This window comes from Homarus americanus, unplaced genomic scaffold (assembly GCF_018991925.1).
Source record: "Homarus americanus isolate GMGI-L3 unplaced genomic scaffold, GMGI_Hamer_2.0 scaffold25895, whole genome shotgun sequence".
Classification (NCBI taxonomy): Eukaryota; Metazoa; Arthropoda; class Malacostraca; order Decapoda; family Nephropidae; genus Homarus; species Homarus americanus.
In genome coordinates, this window is record NW_024747404.1 from 130925 (window position 1) to 151969 (window position 21045).

Consider the following 21045-nt stretch of genomic DNA (forward strand, 5'->3'; position numbering starts at 1 on the left):
GCTACACAAACTCACTACAACAAAACTTACAGTAAAGTTATACAGTAAATAAAGTTCATAGTGCAGGTACAGTACAGGTAGACTTACATATACTGTACTGTACTGTACTGTACTGTGCTGTACTGTACTGTACTGTACTGTACTGTGCTGTACTGTACTGTACTGTACACCGTAAACACTCGCGAACATTACATAAGTCTGTAAAGTTATGTAGTAAACAGCAAGTTAAGCCTTAGAGAGTTAATGTAAGTCTCAGGTTCAGTACAATCCTTTATGACCTGACCTGACCTACCCTACCCTACCCTACCCTACCCTACCCTACCCTACCCTACCCTACCCTACCCTACCCTACCCTACCCTAACCTACCCAACCCCACCCCTACCCCACCCTACCCCACCCCACCCTACCCCTACCCCACCCTACCCCACCCAACCCTACCCCACTCCCACCCCACCCCACCCTACCCCACCCCACCCCACCCTTACCCCACCCTACCCTACCCCACCCTACCCCACCCCTACCCCACCCTACCCCACCCCACCCCTACCCCACCCCTACCCCACCCTACCCCACCCCAACCCAACTCCCCACCACCCCACCCCCACCCTACCCCTCCCCACCCCACCCTACCCCACCCACCCCTACCCTACCCTACCCTACCCCACCCCACCCCACCCCACCCTACCCTACCCCACCACCCCACCCCACCCCACCCCTACCCCACCCCACCCTAACCCAATCTAATCTACTCCCACCCTACTCCTACCCTACCCCCCTACCTCACTACCCCACCCTACCCCACCACTCCCACCCCTACCCCACCTCTACCCCTACCCTACCCTACTCCCCACCCCTCTACCCCACTCCACTCCTACCCCCACCCTACCCCACCCTACCCCACTCCCACCTCTTACCCTACCTCACCCTACCCTTACCCTACCCCACCCCACCCCACACCCTACCCCCACTCCCTACTCCCCACCACCCACCCCACCTCTTCTCTCACCCTACCCCACCCCACCTCCCCACCTACCCTCTCCCATCCCTCCCACCCCCCCACTTACCCCACCCCCCCAACCTACTCCTACCCTACCCCCAACCTACCCTACCCTACCTTACCCTAACCTAACTACCCTACCCTACCCCTACCCTACCCTAACTCCACCTACCCTACTCCTAACCTACCCTCTACCCTACCCTACCCTTAACCTACCCTACCCTTACCCTACCCTACCCTAACTCTTCTAACTTGGGAAATAACATCAAATATAATAAACCTGGTCAGAGCGAGATGTAAGGTAGTGTGTGGAGCCCATCAGGTATTCCGTGTGAAGTGAGCAACGGAGTAAGAATTAGGTACAAAAGTCTTATTAGGTGACAGTGCTCAAGGTCTTCCTCCGGCAGTGTTGTGACCATGTTTGTGTTGGGCTGTCATGTGTATAGGTGGTGTTGCAGGAGGAGGGGGGTGTTACAGGGAGGGAGGTGTTACAGGAGGGAGGGGTGTGTTACAGGAGGGAGGGAGGTTACAGGAGGAAGGTGTTACAGGGAGGAGGTGTTAGGAGGAAGGTGTTACAGGGAGGGATGTTACAGGGAGGGAGGGGTGTGTTACAGGAGAGAGGGGGGTGTGTTACAGGGAGAGAAGGTGTGTTACAGGGAGGGAGGGGGTGTGTTACAGGGAGGGAGGTGGTGTTACAGGAGGGAGGGTGTTACGGGAGGAGGTGTGTTACAGGGAGGGAGGGGTGTTACAGGGAGAGAAGGGGTGTTACAGGGAGGGAGGGGTGTGTTACAGGGAGGGAGGTGGTGTTACAGGGAGGAGGTGTTACGGGAGGAGGGGTGTGTTACAGGGAGGGAGGGGTGTTACAGGGGGGAGGGGTGTGTTACAGGGAGGAGGTGGTTACAGGGAGGAGGAGGTGTTACAGGGAGGAGGGGTGTTGCATGGAGGAGGGGGTGTTACAGGAGGGAGGTGTGTTACAGGGAGGGAGGCGAGTTACCGGGAAGGGAGGGGGTGTGTTACAGGGAGGGAAAGGGGTGTGTTACAGGGAGGGAGGGGTGTTACAGGGAGGGGAAAGGGTGTTGCAGGGAGGGAAGGGCAGGAGGGAGGGGATGTTACAGGAGGGAGGGGCGTGTTACAGGGAGGAAGAGATGGAGGAAGGAAGAGGGAGAGGAAGAGGAGAGGAGAGGAGGGAGTAAGAGTTGCGACAACAGTTATTAATTATTTTATAATCTTAGAACTAAATTATTAAAGACAGTTATAAATTATGTAAGTAAATTGAGAGGCTTTCATATGAGTAATGTGTGTGTGTGTGTGTGTGTGTGTGTGTGTGTGTGTGTGTGTGTGTGTGTGTGTGTGTGTGTGTGTTTACAGTCAGGGAAAGAGTCGCAAGAAAAATATTTATTACCACAGAGATGAATTATTAGTGAAAGATTATGTTGGTTAATTAAGAGGAAAATATCACTTGCTGTTATTATATAAAAATGTGAATCATACTTAGTAGAGAGAGAGAGAGAGAGAGAGAGAGAGAGAGAGAGAGAGAGAGAGAGAGAGAGAGAGAGAGTTGGACCTTACCTCTGAAACAATTAACATGTTATTGAAATTTGTAGTAAAAATATATGAACAGGTAAGACTATACGTGTTGTGGGAGATAGATAGCTAAATAGATAGGAGATAGATAGATAGATAGATAGATAGATAGATAGATAGATAGATAGATAGATAGAGTAGTTAATTCCAAACCAGGTAACAAATAACCAACAGTGCATCACCTGTAAACTAATTAACATATCCCAACAGTGTAAACAAAATACCTGGGCATTAAAGTACTAGTAATAGAGAGCTTACAGGTAACCCATTAACAGGTACTAATGACAAGGGTAATTATGAATCAGCAGCTCAAACCTCAACCATAGAGCTCTTACAGTATAAAGAGAATAACGCTAAATTAATCCCGTTCTGTTCTGTACTGTGCTGTAGTCAGGTAATGCTTGCACTGACATATGCAGCTGTGGGATTTTTCAAGTACAGTAATGGCTGATACAACACACGGTCACTGCTATTATCTGATGTAATGGGTGTGTGTGTGTGTGTGTGTGTGTGTGTGTGTGTGTGTGTGTGTAGAACGTCTTCATCTGAATTAACTCTTTAAAATCATTGAGGCAACAAGATGATCAATCACTCGTTATAATACTCACTCGTTATAATACTCACTCGTTACAACACTCACTCGTTACAACACTCACTCGTTACAACACTCGTTACAACACTCACTCGTTATATTACTCACTTGTTACAACACTCACTCGTTATAATACTCAGTCGTTACATCACTCGTTACTCACTCGTTACAGTTCCAGGTATAATGTCCAAATTCTGATGGTTGAGAATATACACTTTAATTTATCAGTTATATTTGGTATTTATTTGTTGACTTGGATAAATGTTGGTGAGAATTACTCTTTATCCTCTGATGTGTTGTGTATTGACTCATTATAAACGACTACAGTTTATATACCATAATTTATATAGCAGGAAAGGGTGGTGAAAATAACAGAGTACTATATATTGGTGTTTATATGGAAAGATTTTTGTATATGAAACACACACACACACACACACACACACACACACACACACACACACACACACACACACACAAACACACACACACCTCCTCCTCTTCCTCTCCCATCTTCCTCCTCTCTTCCTTTCTCCTACTCTTCCTTTTACTCAGAATTCTCTTCCTTGGTGTGTGTGTGGGGGGGGGAGGGGTGAGAGGGGAGGTGGTGGTGGTTGGTGGTGATGTTGGGGAAGGAGAGGAGGAGGGGGGAGGGGAGGAAGGGGAGGAGGAGGAAGTGGATGAGTCTTTATGGAGAGAGAGAGAGAGAGAGAGAGAGAGAGAGAGAGATTAATTAAAGTCAGTGGGGAAGGATCTTTGTCGAGTTATGGAAGTGAGAGGGAATTGGAGAGAGTGGGAGGGGAGAAGAGGGATTGACGAGTGAAGAGAGAAGGAGGAGGAAGAGCCTTGCTGAGGAAGGGGGGAAGGGAGGTAATAAAAGGGGAGAGATGGATAGGGTGATGAAAGGGGGAGGGAAAGTGAAGGGGTGAAGGGGGAGATATAGCGGAAGGGTACTTAAGGGTGAAGAGGGTCTGAAGGGTAGTAAAGGGGAAGGGGAAATGAGGGAAGGGAAGGGAAGGGGAGGGGAGGGAAGGGTGGTTAAGAGACAAGAGAAAGGCAAGAAAGTGATAAAAACAAAAACGAATAAAACTGAGAATAAAGAGAAGACGAAGAGAGAGAGAGAGAGAGTAACACAAGCATAGATAACAAGACAAAGAAAGAGGAATTAGAAGAATGTAACACTGAGGAAGAAAGAAGAAGAAGAAGAAGAAGAAAAGAACAAGAACAGCAGAAGACAAAACACGACGTCAAGAAAACAACAGGAGAAGAAATAACGATGGAGGGAAATGTGAAGACAAGAAACAAAAACAGAATGAGTAAAAGTTAGAGATGGGAAGTGAAGGAGAAGAAGCAGAGGAAGAGAGGAAACTGAGGGAAAGAGAAATAGAAAATGGAGAAGGACGAAATTGTAACTGGAAAAGAGAGAATAAAAAGAGTAGGAGGAAGGGAGAGGAAAGATGATAAGAGGAGGAGAGGAGAAAGGAGGAAGAGGAGGAGGATGTGGGAGGAGGACGGGTAGTAAGAGGAATGAGTGGATAAGGAGAGGAGTAAAAGTAGGAGGAGGAGGAGGAGGAAGAGAAGGAGGAGGAGGAGGAGGAGGAATAAGTGGATAAGGAGAGGAGTAAAAGTAAGAGGAGGAGGAAGAAGAGAAGGGGGAGGAGGAGGAAGAGGAAGAAAGAAGATAAGAAAGGATAAGAAATATTAATTAGAATATAAGAGAAGATAATTATGCAAGTCAAGGAAATATGTGAAGACGATGTCATTAACCCAGACTTATAGACATTATTCAAGACAGGAAATATTAGGTGAAGAAATACCTCCCCATCTCCTCCCCACATCCCCTCCCCATCTCCTCCCCCCCCTCCCCCATCTCCTCCCCACAACCCCCTCCCCACTCATCCCACCCCTCCCATCTCCTCCCCATCTTTCCTTCCCCACACCCCTCCCCATCTCCTCCCCACAACTTCCTCCCCACCCTCTCCTCCCCAATTCCTCCCCCATCTTCCCCACACCCCCTCCCACCCTCTCCTCCCCACATTCCTCCCCATCTCCCCCACCATTCCTCCCCCATCTTCTCCCCACACCCCTTCCCCATCTCCTCCCCACATTCCCTCCCCCATCTCCTCCCCCACCCCTCTCCCCACCCTCCTCCCCTCACCCCCTCTCCTACCCAACCCTCCTCCCTCAACAGCAGGAGAGAAGGTGAAGGTGACAGTAAGAATGAACACAGTGAGACCAGACCGTCTTTCTTACTCAGGTAACACACTGTACAGGAACCTGGAGGACCTTTGAGAATATTTTAAAAGAATATGTAACAAAGAACAACATTTGTGAGAAGATCTTTACTGAGTGGAGAACTGTCCTCACTGCCTCACTAACTTCTCTCTCTCGCTCTCTCTCTTCTCTCTCGCTTTCTTCTCCTGTCTTTCCCTTTCATATTTCTTCCTCATTTCTCCCTCCTTCTCCTTTCTTTCTCCTCATTTCTACCTCCTCCCTCACTTAACCCTCCATTTATTCCTTCTTTCTTCCTCCTCCTCCTCCTCCTTATCCCTCCCTCCTCTTACCCTCCCTTTTTCTCCTTCTCATAATTTTTCCTCCCTCCTTCTTATCTCCACTCTGAGGGAATTGAAGATGAGGAAGGTCTGTGTGGGTAAAAGGACCCCCGGAGGCTTGAGTGGTATTGTCGGGTCTAAAGGAGTCGAGATGAAGACGTTCAGAGGTAAGAGATTGTAAGGATGAGAAACTGATAAGGTGGATTGAACCCTTGGAAACACGAGGAGGAGGGGAGGGGGTGGGGAGGGGTGTGGGGGATGGGGATGGGGGAGGGGAGGGAGGAGGAGGGGAGGTGTCAGGAGGAGGGAAGGAGCGAAAGAAAAATGAAGAAGAAGAAGAAGAAGAGTGAAAATCTAAAGAAAAAATCGTAAAATCAGAAGAAAACAAGAAATATAATAAAAAAATCCTGTTGAAAAAAATTAAATAAACTGACTAAATTTGGATTATACAAAATAAATTAAGACTCCCGGAGGAAAAAAATGAAGAAAATAACGTAAAAATTTAACAGAGGAAAGAAAACTGGAAAAATAGGTAAATGAAATGGTGTAATTGGGTGGTTTTAGGGTGAATTAAAATGCTTGAAACGCGAGGAAGGAAGGAACGAGGGAACAGTAATTAAGGTGGAAAAGTAAAAAGGGTGAGAGAGAGAGAGAGAGAGAGAGAGAGAGCAAAGGTAGGGAAGGTAACGAAAATTGAAGGATAAAGGAGGGAAGTAAGTAAATAAGGAAGGATTGTATGGGAAGAGATATGAAGAGATGTAATACACGGAATAACGTAGTGAAATAATGAAATAAGGCGAATAAAGTAGGAATAAGCATGGGAAACGTAGACTAAATAAAGTGTAAAAGAACGAAAATATGAATAAAGGTTTAATACAGAATAAAGAAGAGGAATAGGTGAAAACTATAAACTAACCTGAATAACAAAGACAAACAAACAAACATGGCTAAAAAACAAAGAAATACAGGACACGAGGAAGAATAAAACAGAATATTTAATAAAGATGAATAAATTAGCATTATCATTTAGTAAGACAGAGTTAACGAGTGAGTGGATACAGGTGAGCCACGCCAGGTAATGAGGACTGTACAGGTGAGCCACGCCAGGTAATGAGGACTGTACAGGTGAGCCACGCCAGGTAATGAGGACTGTACAGGTGAGCCACGCCAGGTAATGAGGACTGTACAGGTGAGCCACGCCAGGTAATGAGGACTGTACAGGTGAGCCACGCCAGGTAATGAGGACTGTACAGGTGAGCCACGCCAGGTAATGAGGACTGTACAGGTGAGCCACGCCAGGTAATGAGGACTATACCTGTAAATTTATACTGTTATGGAAAAGTAGATCATGTAATGTTTAATGTACAGTCACTCATTGTAGAGTCATTCAAAAACTTATTGTACAGCCACTCAAAACCTTAATATACAGTCAGTCAAAACCTTAATGTACAGTCACTCAAAACCTTAATATACAGTCAGTCAAAACCTTAATATACAGTCACTCAAAACCTTAATATACAGTCACTCAAAACCTTAATATACAGTCACTCAAAACCTTAATGTACAGTCAGTCAAAACCTTAATATACAGTCAGTCAAAACCTTAATATACAGTCACTCAAAACCTTAATATACAGTCACTCAAAACCTTAATGTACAGTCAGTCAAAACCTTAATATACAGTCAGTCAAAACCTTAATATACAGTCAGTCAAAACCTTAATATACAGTCACTCAAAACCTTAATGTACAGTCACTCAAAACCTTAATATACAGTCAATCAAAAAACAATCCATACAAAATTGTGTTGAAAAAATATGACACAATGGGCGAAGGATTCTGACGACCCTATGAGACAACAGGAGTCACAGTGTTCATTATGGAATTCATTGATCACCCCGAGTACAGATAGTTTTATGAAGTTACTCTACATGTTAAATTAGTAACTGTATATGTTTAGTATTCATATTAAATGTTTGTTAATATAATTGTTACTTACGAAATGTTGAGTTATCAGTGTTTAATGTATTTTTTTTAGTATAAGAAGCACCAAGAGGTTTGTTATACAGTACAGGTGAGTGGTTTATAATACGTAGTGTCCATATCACCTGTAAACTTTACCTGACGATGACATTAAAAATATCCCTTTTTTTTTTTAGGGTGATATTTTTTTTGTTTGTCATTTGAGGTTTGTTCCATGTTGACCAAATTGGCCAGTACAGAGCTATTAACGAGACTATCCAACTGTGAAATGTTGGTAAAGATTGGACCCAAAATTGTGGACGGCGGAGAGGGAAGTGACAGATACAGATAGACAGATAGATAGACAGATAGGCACATAGCCACAGTTTAGGTTAGGTTAGGCCAGGTCAGCTTTAACTAACTTCTAGATCCAGAAATTACTCCCATTGTTAGGTTACGTTACGTTAGGTCAGGTCAGATCAGGTCAGGTCAGGTTAGGTCATCTTTAACTAACGTCTGGCTCCAAAAATTACTTCCACTGTTTATAAATTCCCAAGTTACCTATAAATCAATCATCCTTTAACCTAACCTAACCTAATCATACGAGTAATTTCTGGATCTAGTTAAAGATGACCTGACCTAACCTGACCTAACCTGACCTTTAATCACAACAATCAGAGGCGCTCTTTAACCCAGCACGGCCGAGGTGAGGTTTATGGCGGTGTTGACTGTATGTTCCATCATAGTATAGTGTCAGCCGTGAGAACTACCATCCAGTTATGTAGAAGGTGGTGATGGAGCAGATGGGGGGATGGTGGGGGATGTTGGAGGGGGTGGGGAGGGGGGGTATGGTGGGGTGGTGATGGTGTTGATGGTGGTGATGGGTGGGAGGATGGTGGTAGTGATGGGTGAGGAAGAGGATTACGAGAGAGAGAGGAGTGTGGGTGGAGTGACGAGGAGAGAGAGGAGGAGAGGACGAGAGAGAGAGAGGAGTGTGGTGAGTGACGAGAGAGAGAGAGAGAGTGTGATGAGTTACGAGAGAGAGGAGAGTGGTGAGTTACGAGAGAGAGAATGTGATGAGTTACGAGAGAGAGGAGAGTGGTGAGTGACGAGAGGAGGGACTGAGTGGTGTGAGGAAAGTTTATTGCTGCTCGCCTGAGTTAAGAGGGCCGTCACTCATCCTCCCTGACAGAGAAAAACATTATCAAGAATTTTCATCTTTGGGTTGTATGAGAAACTAAGAGATTTATATAACGAAGGAGTTACATATACACTATATATATAATGTATATATATATATATGTGTATAATCTGAAGACCAGCCCCGGGTTATTTTACTTGGTGGGTTAGGTTAGGTTACCGCTAGTGTTAAATCATCAGGTGAAATAATTACAGGGTTAAGCTTCAGGTGAGAGAGAGAGAGAGAGAGAGAGAGAGAGAGAGAGAGAGAGAGAGAGTAATCTTGAGTGGTGAGAGACAGGAAGACAAGAAGACAACAGATCCAGCACAAAGAACAAGAGAGAGACACACACACACACACACACACACACACACACACAAGCCACAGGAGAGAGAAATTGTGAGAGAAAGCGACACTGATAAAGAGAGAGAGAGAGAGAAGAGAGAGAGAGAGAGAACACACCACTGTTGTCACTGTGAGTAGATCACCAAGACAGTGAAGGCTCCACTCTCTCATCCCTGGGCTCCTTAACGTGTTTCACTGTGATTGCATACTATCAGGGGTTTTGTTTCTTCTCTCATTGATAGTCCACATCTCTCTCTCTCTCTCTCCCGTAATAACAACACATATGCTCAGCGGTTCAATGGGCTATTACTGGCAACGTTAATATCAAGTCATTGTCCTTTACTTCTAGTCCGTGATAAAGTTTAGTTCACGGTAGCAGAGTGTTGACCATATATCCGGTATTACAGAGTGTTGACCATTTATCCGTACAGGAGGTTGACCATTTATCCTGGGTATTGCAAAGTGTTGTCCATTTATCCGGTATTAGCAGAGTGTTGACCATTTATCTCGGTATTAAAAGGGTTGACCATTTATCCGGTATTGCAAAGTGTTGACCATTTATCCGGTATTACAATGTTGACCATTTATCCGGTATTGCAAAGTGTTGACCATTTATCCGGTATTGCAAAGTGTTGACCATTTATCCGGTATTGCAAAGTGTTGACCATTTATCCGGTATTGCAAAGTGTTGTCCATTTATCCGGTATTGCAAAGTGTTGACCATTTATCCGGTATTGCAGAGTGTTGACCATTTATCCGGTATTGCAAAGTGTTGTCCATTTATCCGGTATTGCAAAGTGTTGTCCATTTATCCGGTATTGCAAAGTGTTAACCATTTATCCGGTATTGCAAAGGGTGGTCCATTTATCCGGTATTGCAAAGTGTTGACCACTTATCCTGTACTACAGTGTTGAATATCTATCTATCTAGCTATCTATCTATCTATCAATCTATCTATCTATCTTGTGGTTAGTGGGTCAACCCCAAAACTTTGATAATGAAAATAACATTATTTTGGCCAGGTAACTCGGTACAGGTAGTCTTTTACCGTTCACAGTTAGTTATTAACAAGTGATCGTGGTCCCTTCGTGTCCGGTGAAAGTTTGAACGCTCGTGCTTGGTTAGCGCTCAACCACCGTTTGCTGACAGCGTACAGCGACATCGTTTTCCATCGTAAATAAAATGGTTAATTAATGCCTTCCTAAAGAAACCATCGACATGGGACCAGGTTTGTTCCACTCTACGAATTTTTTTGCGATTTTTCCACCAAGCTATTCGTATAGTATATTAGATAAAACTAAATTGGTTTAGTTTTTAACTTGTTTTGGTTGCACACACACACACACACACACACACACACACACACACACACAATTTCCACTTCGTCTTTCTAACAGGGTTGCATAAAGTTGAGCAGCAGCAATATTAAAAACGCCTCACGCTTCGTTGGGGCACAAGTCTCGGGATAAAAATATTTAGTTTAAGTCGGCAGAGTTATTACGACGTGTCTGGTGGGACTTCATCACGTCTTGTCTCTCTTGTTATGCATTTAAAACAGTTGATTTAGATAATGGGTTAATGAGTTGCTTCAGCTGCCCTGGTCATGGGTATATATTTTCCCTAACCTGTATTTAGTATAATGTCTAGTTTATTATGACCTCAGACTCCACCAGCCAGTCTCCACCCCTCCCCACCACACCATGTCCTCCACCAGCCAGTCTCCACCCCTCCCCACCACACCATGTCCTCCACCAGCCAGTCTCCACCCCTCCCCACCACACCATGTCCTCCACCAGCCAGTCTCCACCCCTCCCCACCACACCATGTCCTCCACCAGCCAGTCTCCACCCCTCCCCACCACACCATGTCCTCCACCAGCCAGTCTCCACCCCTCCCCACCACACCATGTCCTCCACCAGCCAGTCTCCACCCCTCCCCACCACACCACACTATGCAGCCTTCCTGTAAGGCTCACCCCTCCCCACCACACCCTATACATTCCACCAGCAAAGGCTCCATATCCCACTCTCCCACCACCACACCATGTCCTCCACCATCCAGTCTCCACCCCTCCCCACCACACCACACTATGCCTTCCACCAGCAAGGCTCCACCCCTCCCCACCACACCACACTGTGCCTTCCACCAGCAAGGCTCCACCATCCCGCTCCACCACACCATGTCCTCCACCAGCCAGTCTAATTACTTATGCAAATGATGTATCAAAATTAAATTACCTGCAGCACTGTACTACATTTAACCAAGTACGGCAGGTGTACAGTACACACATATACTGGTGTACCTACACTACCTTTCCAAAATTAAAAAAAAAGGAAAATAATACTTCAAAAATAAATTACAATGTAACAACTCAACGAATAGTGAATGTTTATGTAATAACAACAAAGTAATAATTCCCTAGTTGCCAATCATCGCCAGGCACCGTCGGCAGCGCTGGCAGTGTTCGCTGCTAACACAACAGACCGAGCGAAAGCATAACAGCCGCTCCATGAAAATGTATTCCAGGGTCATTGGTCCAGAAATAACTCTATTTTCTCCACAAAGGCGGAAGGAGGAGCTGCCGCGGAATATATGCAAGGCCCGATACACCTTGGAGCCAGTCTCCGTAGCGGGACTTACAATGAACCCTGGCGACTCAACTTTCTGTTTTGGTTCGTCGAGTTCGTTGTGGTAAGGCTGATTCACTGCTGGTGGTGGGGGGTGTTGCTTAGTGTGTGTTACTTCAAGGCTGGACATTGTGCTTAATGTTTGGGGAGTGTATTTTGTGTACTAAGTGTACTTTGTGGCACTCTTATTTGTAAGTGTAATTAAGTCGTTTTGGCGTACATAAACACACACACACACACACACACACACACACACACAAATATGTGTAATGTGCTTAAATCTAAGTGATTGTGTGTATGTGTGCGTATGTGTGGACTTGAACATAAGCACAGTATAAGCACAAGCACATAATGACTCAACAGTTTACACCAAACTATTGAAGATAATCTTCTCTGTCTTCCACTGTCGCCGCCAGACAGTGTCGTCGGTGCTGGCCGTACACTACACTACACTACACTACACTACACTACACTACACTACACTACACTACACTATTTTTATTCCTTGACAAATATATTTTATGAAACTTTTATGTTCACGAATTTCATAAAATAAAAGCCAAATGGTCGGCGATGTATTTATCAAAAATGTATGAAAAATTCCCTTGACAATTTCAGAGATTTAAAACATGATTGTTAGTAAGAGAAAAATATAATGTGACCTAATATATATATATATATATATATATATATATATATATATATATATATATATATATATATATATATATATATATATATATATATATATATATATATATATATATATATGTATGTATGTATGTATGAGTTAGCGATACATACGGTACATGGATGAACAGATAAAAGTTGTTTATTGAAGTAATAACTCGTCTCCCGGTGGTCAGTGTTCGTGCATATGTGACCAGTGGCGGCCTGTGTCAGTGTGTCCCGTCTGTCTCTCAATACCAAGTCTTTCCTCAGCGATTGTCCTCATCTTGTGTCCTTCTGGTAACTGGACTTTGGAGGAAAATGGATTTGAGAGTCAATCGCTATTCTATAAAGTTTGGTTTGTCAATTTGTGCCTCTAACAGCTTCCATTATGGAAGGGTAGGTGGGAGAGATGGAAAGGGGGGATATAAGAGAGATGGAAGGAAGAATGGGAGAGTTTATGGAAACAAGGAAGAGAAGGAGAGAGAATGGGAGAGTTGGATCGAAGAGATAGAATGGTGGAAGGAAAGATAGAGAGAGATTGGAAAAAGCAGTAGGATAGATAGAGGGAGGTGGAGAGAGAGAGAGAGAGAGAGAGAGAGAGACGTTATCACATCTTTTCTTCCCAGGATCTAGATAATTAATGATTCACGCTGTAAAATATCTCACAGTCGCCTGAATCCTTCAATAAAATATTAAGAGAAATAAATAAAAAACTTCAAGTGCTAGACCTTTTCCTCCTCCATCCTTCCTTCCCACCCCCTTACCACCCCCTTCCCCACCTTTCCCCCTCCCACACCCACCCCCTCCCCACCACCCCCTTCCCTACCCCTCCCCCACACCACCCCCTCCCCACCCCACCACCCCTCCCCACCACCCTCCACACCACCTCCACCACCCCCTCCCCACCACCCTCCACACCACCCCTCCCCACCACCCCTCCCACCACCCCCTTCCACACCCCTTCCCACCACCCCTCCCCACCACCCCTTCCCCACCCCTTCCCTACCTTCCCTACCCTTCCCCACCTCCCCACCCCACCCCTACCTTCCCACCCCCTTCCCACCCTCCCACCCTCCCCTACCCCTCCCACCCACCTTCCCACCCCCACCCTCCCCACCACCCTCCCACCCCTCCCCACCCCTCCCACCCACCCACCCTTCCACCCTCCCACCCCTCTCCCCACCTCATCCCACCACCCACCCTTCCCTCTCGGCTGTCCAATCTTCAGGTGAAATAAACTGGGGTGTTCTAATCTTCAGGTGAACCCTTTCTCATACCTCTCAGTCTCTTTTCTCTATATAATCTGACACCAGCCAATGCCAGTAGGGAACAAAAACTGAAATCACACTCGTCCATCGGCGCTGCACAGGAGTACTCGCATACGCTCGCTCGTCTCCTCGTTGACACACGCTGGGAGCAGACGCCAGGAGGCAGGTGGCCAATTACCTGACCTTAAGAGGTACACAACCTGGTGCTTGAGTAGGCCCTCCCTCCTCCCTCCCTCACTGCTGGCGTCTGTGTTCTTCTTTGTCTTTTATAATGATTCCCTCTCTCTCTCTCTCTCTCTCTCTCTCTCTCTCTCTCTTTCTACGTGTCTCTCCCGTTACTTCCTTTTCTTGTCTCTACGTGTCTCTCCCCTTACTTCCTTCATCTCTCTCTCTCTCTCTCTCTCTCTCTCTCTCTCTTCTTTTCTCTCTCTCTCTCTCTCTCTCTCTCTCTCTCTCTCTCTGTCTCTACGTGTCTCTCCCCGTTACTTCCTTCATCTCTCTCTCTCTCTCTACGTGTCTCTCCCCGTTACTTCCTTCATCTCTCTCTCTCTCTCTCCGTGGTAGGTAACACTTGACACAGGCGGTGGCGGCCAGGAAACTTTGTACAAGACGGTGTTGAGGAGTCATTCTCTTCTTGGTATTTACAACTCACCGAAGGAGTTTTCTCTTGGGATTTACATTGTTTTTGTATTTACAGTTTTCTGAAGTATTTATTTATTTATTTGTTTATTTATTTATTTATTTATTTACAGTTTGATGTTATTGTGAATTTTATTATATTTACATTTTTTTTAGAATGGATATTTACATTTTATTTACAGTCCCAGAAATTAAAAAAAAATAAATCTAATGATATTTAAAAATTTCTTAATATATATTTTTTTTTTACAGAATTGTGAAGGAATTAATTGTGGTAAAAGATGGCGTCACGTACTGTTCAACATTTATATAAGGTAAGTAAAATACATTAATAGTGAGGTATGGGACGTGGGCACTAATTTATGTTAAACCTCTGTAGTGTTGTTGTTGTGTTTGTTGTCGTTGTTGATTTTATTGTTGTTGTTGTTGTTTTTATCATTATTATTGTTATTATTGGTGTTGATGTTCTTATTATTATTAGTGTTATTATTATTTGTTATTATTATCGTCTCAATTTTTTCCTTTACAACGTGATTCTCTTTCTTCCTCCTCTTCATTCTCCTCTTTCTCTCCCTCTTCTTCTCTCCTCCTCTTCCTCTCCCTCTTCTTCCTTTACACCAGTCAGAGGCAAAATAAACATAAGATGGGTGGATAATGCCTTCACTCTCTTCAATATGTCCGTCTTATTCCTGCCCGGGGGAGGTGAAGGAACAAGGGAGACGTGAGAATATTACACAGAGGGTAGGGAGCCGTAGGGGTGAGGGGAGGAGGGCGTGGGGTGAGGGAAGGAGGGAGAGGGCGTGGGGTGTGGGGGAGGAGGGAGGAGGGCGTGGGGTGAGGGAAAGGAGGGCGGGGGTGAGGAGGGAGGAGGAGCGTGGGGTGAGGGAGAGAAGGAGGAGGGGCGTGAGGGAAGGAGGGAGGAGCGTGGGGTGAGGGAACGAGGGAAGGGAGGGAGGGAGGGAGGGGCATATGATGGCATGGGATGGGGAAGATGGGAGGAGTGGGATTAAAGGAAGGAGCCGTGGGGAGGAGGGAGTGAAGGAGAGAGAGGAAGGCACGAGGCAAAATGAAGGGACTGTGAGGAGAGGAAGGATACAGGAAGGGCTTAAAAAGACGTGTCGGTTTTAATTGACATCACGTGAAGGGGGTGAGGAGGTGAAGAGGGGTGAGAGGGTGAGAAGGAGTGAGAGGGTGAAGGGGTGAGAGGGTTAAGGGGTGAGGAGGTGAACAGGTTGAGAGGGTGAAGGGGCAGAGGTGAAGGGGTGGGAGAGGGTGAAGGGATGAGAGGGGTGAAAGGGGTGAGAGGGTGAAGGGGTGAGAGGGTGAGGTGAGAGGAGGGTTAAGGGGTGAGAGGGTGGAAGGGTGAGAGGGTGGAAGGGGTGAGGAGGGTGAAGGTGTGGGGGTGAAGGTGAGAGGGTGAAGGGGTGAGAGGGTGAAGGGGTGAGAGGGGTGAAGGTGTGAGGAGGGTGAAGAGGGTGAGGAGGGTGAGAAGGGTGAGAGGAGGTGAGAAGGTGTGAGAAGGTGAAGGGGTGAGGAGGGTGAGAGGGGTGAGGAGGGTTGAGAGGGTGAGAGGTGGAGGGTGTGAGGAGGGTGAAGGGGTGAGAGGGGTGAAGGTGTGAGGAGAGGTGAGAGGGGTGGGAGGTGGGAGGTGGAGGGTGGGGAGAGGGTGAAGGGTTGAGGGTGAAGGGGGGGAGGTGAAGGGTGAGAGGGTTAAGGGTGAGAGGGTGACAGGAGAGGGTGAGGAGGAGGGTTGGAGGGGAGTGGGGGTGAGAAGGGGTGAGAGGGTGAAGGGTGAGGAGGGTTAAGGGGTGAGAGGGTGAAGAGGGTGGAGGGTTGAAGGGGTGGAGAGATTGGAAGGTTGAGGGGGTGAAGGTGTGAGGGGGAGTTGAGAGGGGTGAGGGGGTGAGAGGGTGTGAGGGGGTGAAGGTGTGAGGTGGAGAGGGTGAGGAGAGTGAAGGGGGTGGGAGAGGTGGAAGGTGTGAAGGTGAGAGGGTGAGGAGGGTGGAGAGGGGGTGGGGAGGGTTGAAGGGGTGAGGAGGGTGAAGGTGTGAGAGATGTGAAGGTTGAAGGAGGGGGGTGAGAGGAGGTGTGAGGAGTTGAGAGGGGTGAGGGAGGGGTGAAGGGGGTGAGGAGGTGAGAGGTGTGAGAGGGTGGAAGGGGGTGTGAGAGGGTGAAGGGTGTGAGAAGGTGAAGGGGTGAGAGGGTGAAGGGGTGAGAGGGTTGAAGGTGTGAGGAGGGTGAAGGGGTGAGAGGGTGAAAGTGTGAGAAGGTGAAGGGGTGAGAGAGGGTGAAGGGGTGAGGAGGGTGAAGGGGTGAGGAGGGTGAAGGGGTGATGAAGTGAGAGGGTTAAGGGAGAGAGGGTGAAGGGGTGAGAGGGGGTGAAGGGGTGAGAGGGTGAAGGGTGAGAGGGTGAAGGGGGTGAGAGGGTGAAGGGTGATGAAGTGAGAGGGTTAAGGGGTGAGAGGTGATGGTAAACAATGGAGCAATGAGGCAAACAGTGTTTGTTTGTTTGTGGGATTTATATTTTGGATGGTAATTTGAATAATGGCAGGTGAGAGAGATATACACAAAGACAAGTCACCAGTATTGTCAGTGAATAGTGAACGTGTGTGTGTGTGTGTGTGTGTGTGTGTGTGTGTGTGTGTGTGTGTGTGTGTGTGTGTGTGTGTGTGTGTTACAATACATCTCTCTGTCAGGGGAGAGGGGAGTGGGGTCACCTATCTCAGAAGACTCAAACGTCCCACTCATTATGTAAATTTGATCCCTCCGCCAGCCTCTCCCTATTATAACCTCCGGTGAGCGACTCGACGCCAACACGACGACAAAGATTAATCCGAGTTATTAAAGGAATTATTGGACTCGTATAAGGATTATCAGACTCATTATCCTTATAGTAATTACATTAGTGTATTAGAATTATGGGAAGAACAAAGCCAGGAACAAAGCGGGAACAACGTCAGGGAAGAAAGCCAGGAAGAAAGCCAGGGAACAAAGCCAGAATGAAGCCAATGGAACAAAGCCAGGAACAACGTCAGGGAAGAACGCCGGGAATAAAGCCAATGGAATAAAGCCAGGGAACAAAGCCAGGAATAAAGCCAATGGAACAAAGCCAGGAACAACGTCAGGGAAGAACGCCAGGAATAAAGCCAATGGAATAAAGCCAGGAACAAAGCCAGGAATAAAGCCAATGGAACAAAGCCAGGAACAACGTCAGGAAGAAAGCCAGGAACAAAGCCAGGGAAGAAAGCCAGGGAATAAAGCCAATGGAACAAAGCCAGGGAACAAAGCCCGGAAACAAGGCCAAGCCAGCTGCAGGTTTGTCTATATCTGCACTGCCTCACCACGCCGAGCCAACACTTGCATAATAGCATCCGTGCCAGTCCCTGTTATGATCTAAAGGAGAGAACCCAGCATAGAATCTGCTCACCCTGGCGATAGTCTCTCAGTGTGAGGTAGGGAGGAGGAGAGAGAGGAGTGTGGGAGAGAATAGGAGGGTGGGAGAGAATAGGAGGGTGGTGTTGGAGGATGGGGAGTGGGGTGGGGGAGTAGAGGGGAGGTTAATGAATAAATAAAAACGGTGAATACAACTCAAAAGGGATTTACTGAAAGGGAAGATTAAATAAAACCAAAGGTATTAAATAAAGGCCTCCTTGTGGTGGTGGTGAAAGGTTCTAATAAGGCGATTGGATTAACACTCATACAGACACACATACACACACAGATACACACGCACAGACACACAGCTAGAGATAAGCGGTGCAGGGAGGTGAATAAAGTCATTGAGTTGACACAAAGTTACAAACGGACGAACGTGATTGAATGAAAAGTGAGGAAGGACAGAGGGAGAGAGAGAGAATCAATTCATCTACTTGTCAAATTTCTATTAGATTTGATACAGGACTCCTATCGACACACCTTCTTCCTTCCTTCCTTCCTTCTTTCCTTCACTACCATCGGCACCACTTCTTTCTTCCTTCACCGCCACCACAAACCTTCTTCTTTCCTCCTTGACTCTGACATAATGCCCGACATTTATTTCCCTGACACTAAACAGTTTTTCCCCACCATCCAGGAAACATTTTATTTAGACTTTTCCCCCACCACCACCATCTTGTCTGGCCAGTAAATGTTTTTTCTCTTCGCAATTTTTCTATTTTTGTTTATTCCTTATTTATTATTTTATTTTCATTTCTTGTTTCTCATTTTCTTGGGCTTGAGTATTTTTTTAATATTGTGAAGATGACGAAAAGAATTACTAGGAAAACGAAGAAAAGAATGATAATAAAGACAAAATGAAACAAAGAAACAAAACAGAACAATAATAAAACAAGGAAAAACAGGAAAATAAAGATAATGAATGAGATTTATGAAAAAAAAGTGAAAATTTGAATGACCATACGGAGGCGACAGAAAATTGAAATATTGAATAAGAAAATCCAGGAAAATGAAGAAAACAAGATTAAGAAATTGAAGATGTGAATCATGGTTTGTAGAGGCCATTTTGTAGAGAGAGAGAGAGAGAGAGGGCCATAAAGATGAGGCTCTAAATCTTGACTAAGACAGACTGAGGCCCTCCAGGTGACGGCCCCAAGAGCGACACCGCGGCACTAAATCTACACCGAGACGCAAGTACAAGTTATGGACGGTCTTTGGTCCTACTAGGTCCTACAAGGTCTAAGGTTCTACTAGGTCCTACAAGGTCCTACGAGGTCTTAAAAGGTCCTACAAGGTTCTGAGGTCTTCTAAGGTCCTAAAGGTCTTACTAGGTCCCTACGAGGTCCTAAAAGGTCTTACAAGGTCCTAAAAGGTCTTACTAGACTCTACAAGGTCCTACGAAGTCTTACAAGGTCTAAAAGGTCTTACAAGGTCCTACTAGGTCTTACAAGGTCCTACGAAAGGTCTTAAGGTCCTAGGTTCTACAAGGTCTTCAAGGTCCTACAAGGTCCTCTAGGTCTTCAAGGTCCTACAAGATGCTTACAAGGCCCTACAAGGTCTTCAGGTCTTACTGCATTTATAGTACTTTTTTGTTTGTGTTTTATTATTATTTAAATATTTTTTGGGGATGTTTTTGTTTGTATTTGTCTGTGTTATGGTGTTTATTGCCTGTTGTTATTGTTGTTGTTAGTTGTTATTATTGTTGTTTTTTATTTGTTATTGTTGCTGTTATTGTTGTTATTGTTGCTGTTTTATTATTATTTGCTGTTTTATTATTATTTTTTTTTGTTATTATTGTTTGCTGTTTTTTATTGTTATTGTTGTTGTTTTATTGTGTTTTATTGTTGTTATTGTTTTTTGTTGTTATTGCTGCTGCTGTTGTTATTGTTGCTGTTTTATTGTTATTGTTGCTGTTTTATTGTTATTGTTGTTTTGTTATTGTTATTGTTTTTATTGTTGTTATTGTTTTTGGTTGTTATTTATTTGCTGCTGTTGTTGTTATTGTTGTTGTTATTGTTGTTATTGTTGCTGTTGTTGTTGTTATTGTTGTTTGTTATTGTTGTTATTGTTGCTGCTGTTGTTTTATTTATTATTGTTGTTTTGTTATTATTGTTGTTGTCGAGGTAGTAGGTGTACTGTCTCTCATTCCTATAAGCATTCATTATTTTTTCTTCAATATCATGGCTTATAAACAGCCAGATTCGTTATTTATTTTTTAATCACAAGTTTATCGAGCTATATTTATTGGTTGGGTTTATTGGTTTATGTAATTTATTGCTGTCGTTTTCTGGTTGATCTTACAATCGTCTCCAAATTGGCCGGTCACTTGTACAGAGCCGGTCACTTTAACCTAATGCGGTCACTTGTGCAGAGGCCGGTAACAGCCAATGGCTAGTCCTTGTACAAGGCCAGTCCTTAACAGAGGCCAGTCACTTGTACAGAGGCCGGTTTTATACAATGGCCGGTCACTTGTACAATGGAGTCACTTGTCAGAGGCCGGTCACTTGTACAGAGCCGGTAATTTGTACAATGGCCGGTAACATGCAGAGGCCGGTCACTTATACAAGGCCGGTCACTTGTACAATGGCCGGTCACTTTCTGAGCCGTCATTATACAATGGCCGGTCACTTGTCAGAAGCCGGTCACTTGAATGGCCGGTCACTTTGCAAGGCCAGTCCTTATTAAGAGGCCAGTAACTTGTACAGAGGCCGGTCACTTGTACAATGGCCGGTCACTTGTACAGAGCCGGTCACTGCACAGAGGCCGTCCTTGGTGACCGGTCACTTTGGCCAGTCGCCTCTAAAGGCCGGTCACTTGTACAATGGCCGGTCACTTGTACAATGGCCGGTCACTTGTACAGAGCCAGTCACTTGTACAATGGCCAGTCCTTCCCACTTGTACAGCCGGTCCTTGTACAAGGCCAGTCACTTCTGTGGCCAGTCCTTATCTGTGGCCAGTCCTTATACAATGGCCGGTCACTTGTACAATGGCCAGTCACTTGCACTGAAGGCCGGTCACTTGTACAATGGCCGGTCACTTATACAATAGCCAGTCACTTGTACAATGGCCGGTCACTTGTGCGAGGCCGGTCCCTTATACAATGGCCAGTCACTTATACAATGCAGTCACTTTACAGAGGCCAGTCACTTACAATATTGATCTTGTCATGGATGCTAGAAGAGATGTTTTCTTT

General features: G+C 45.6%; 1 protein-coding gene across 1 annotated transcript in view; it reads right to left on the minus strand.

Moving 5' to 3' along the window:
* LOC121879598 (neural-cadherin-like) overlaps window positions 1-21045 on the minus strand; it is a 48330-nt gene that overhangs the window by 24717 nt on the left and 2568 nt on the right. The gene's annotated exons all lie outside the window — the stretch shown is intronic.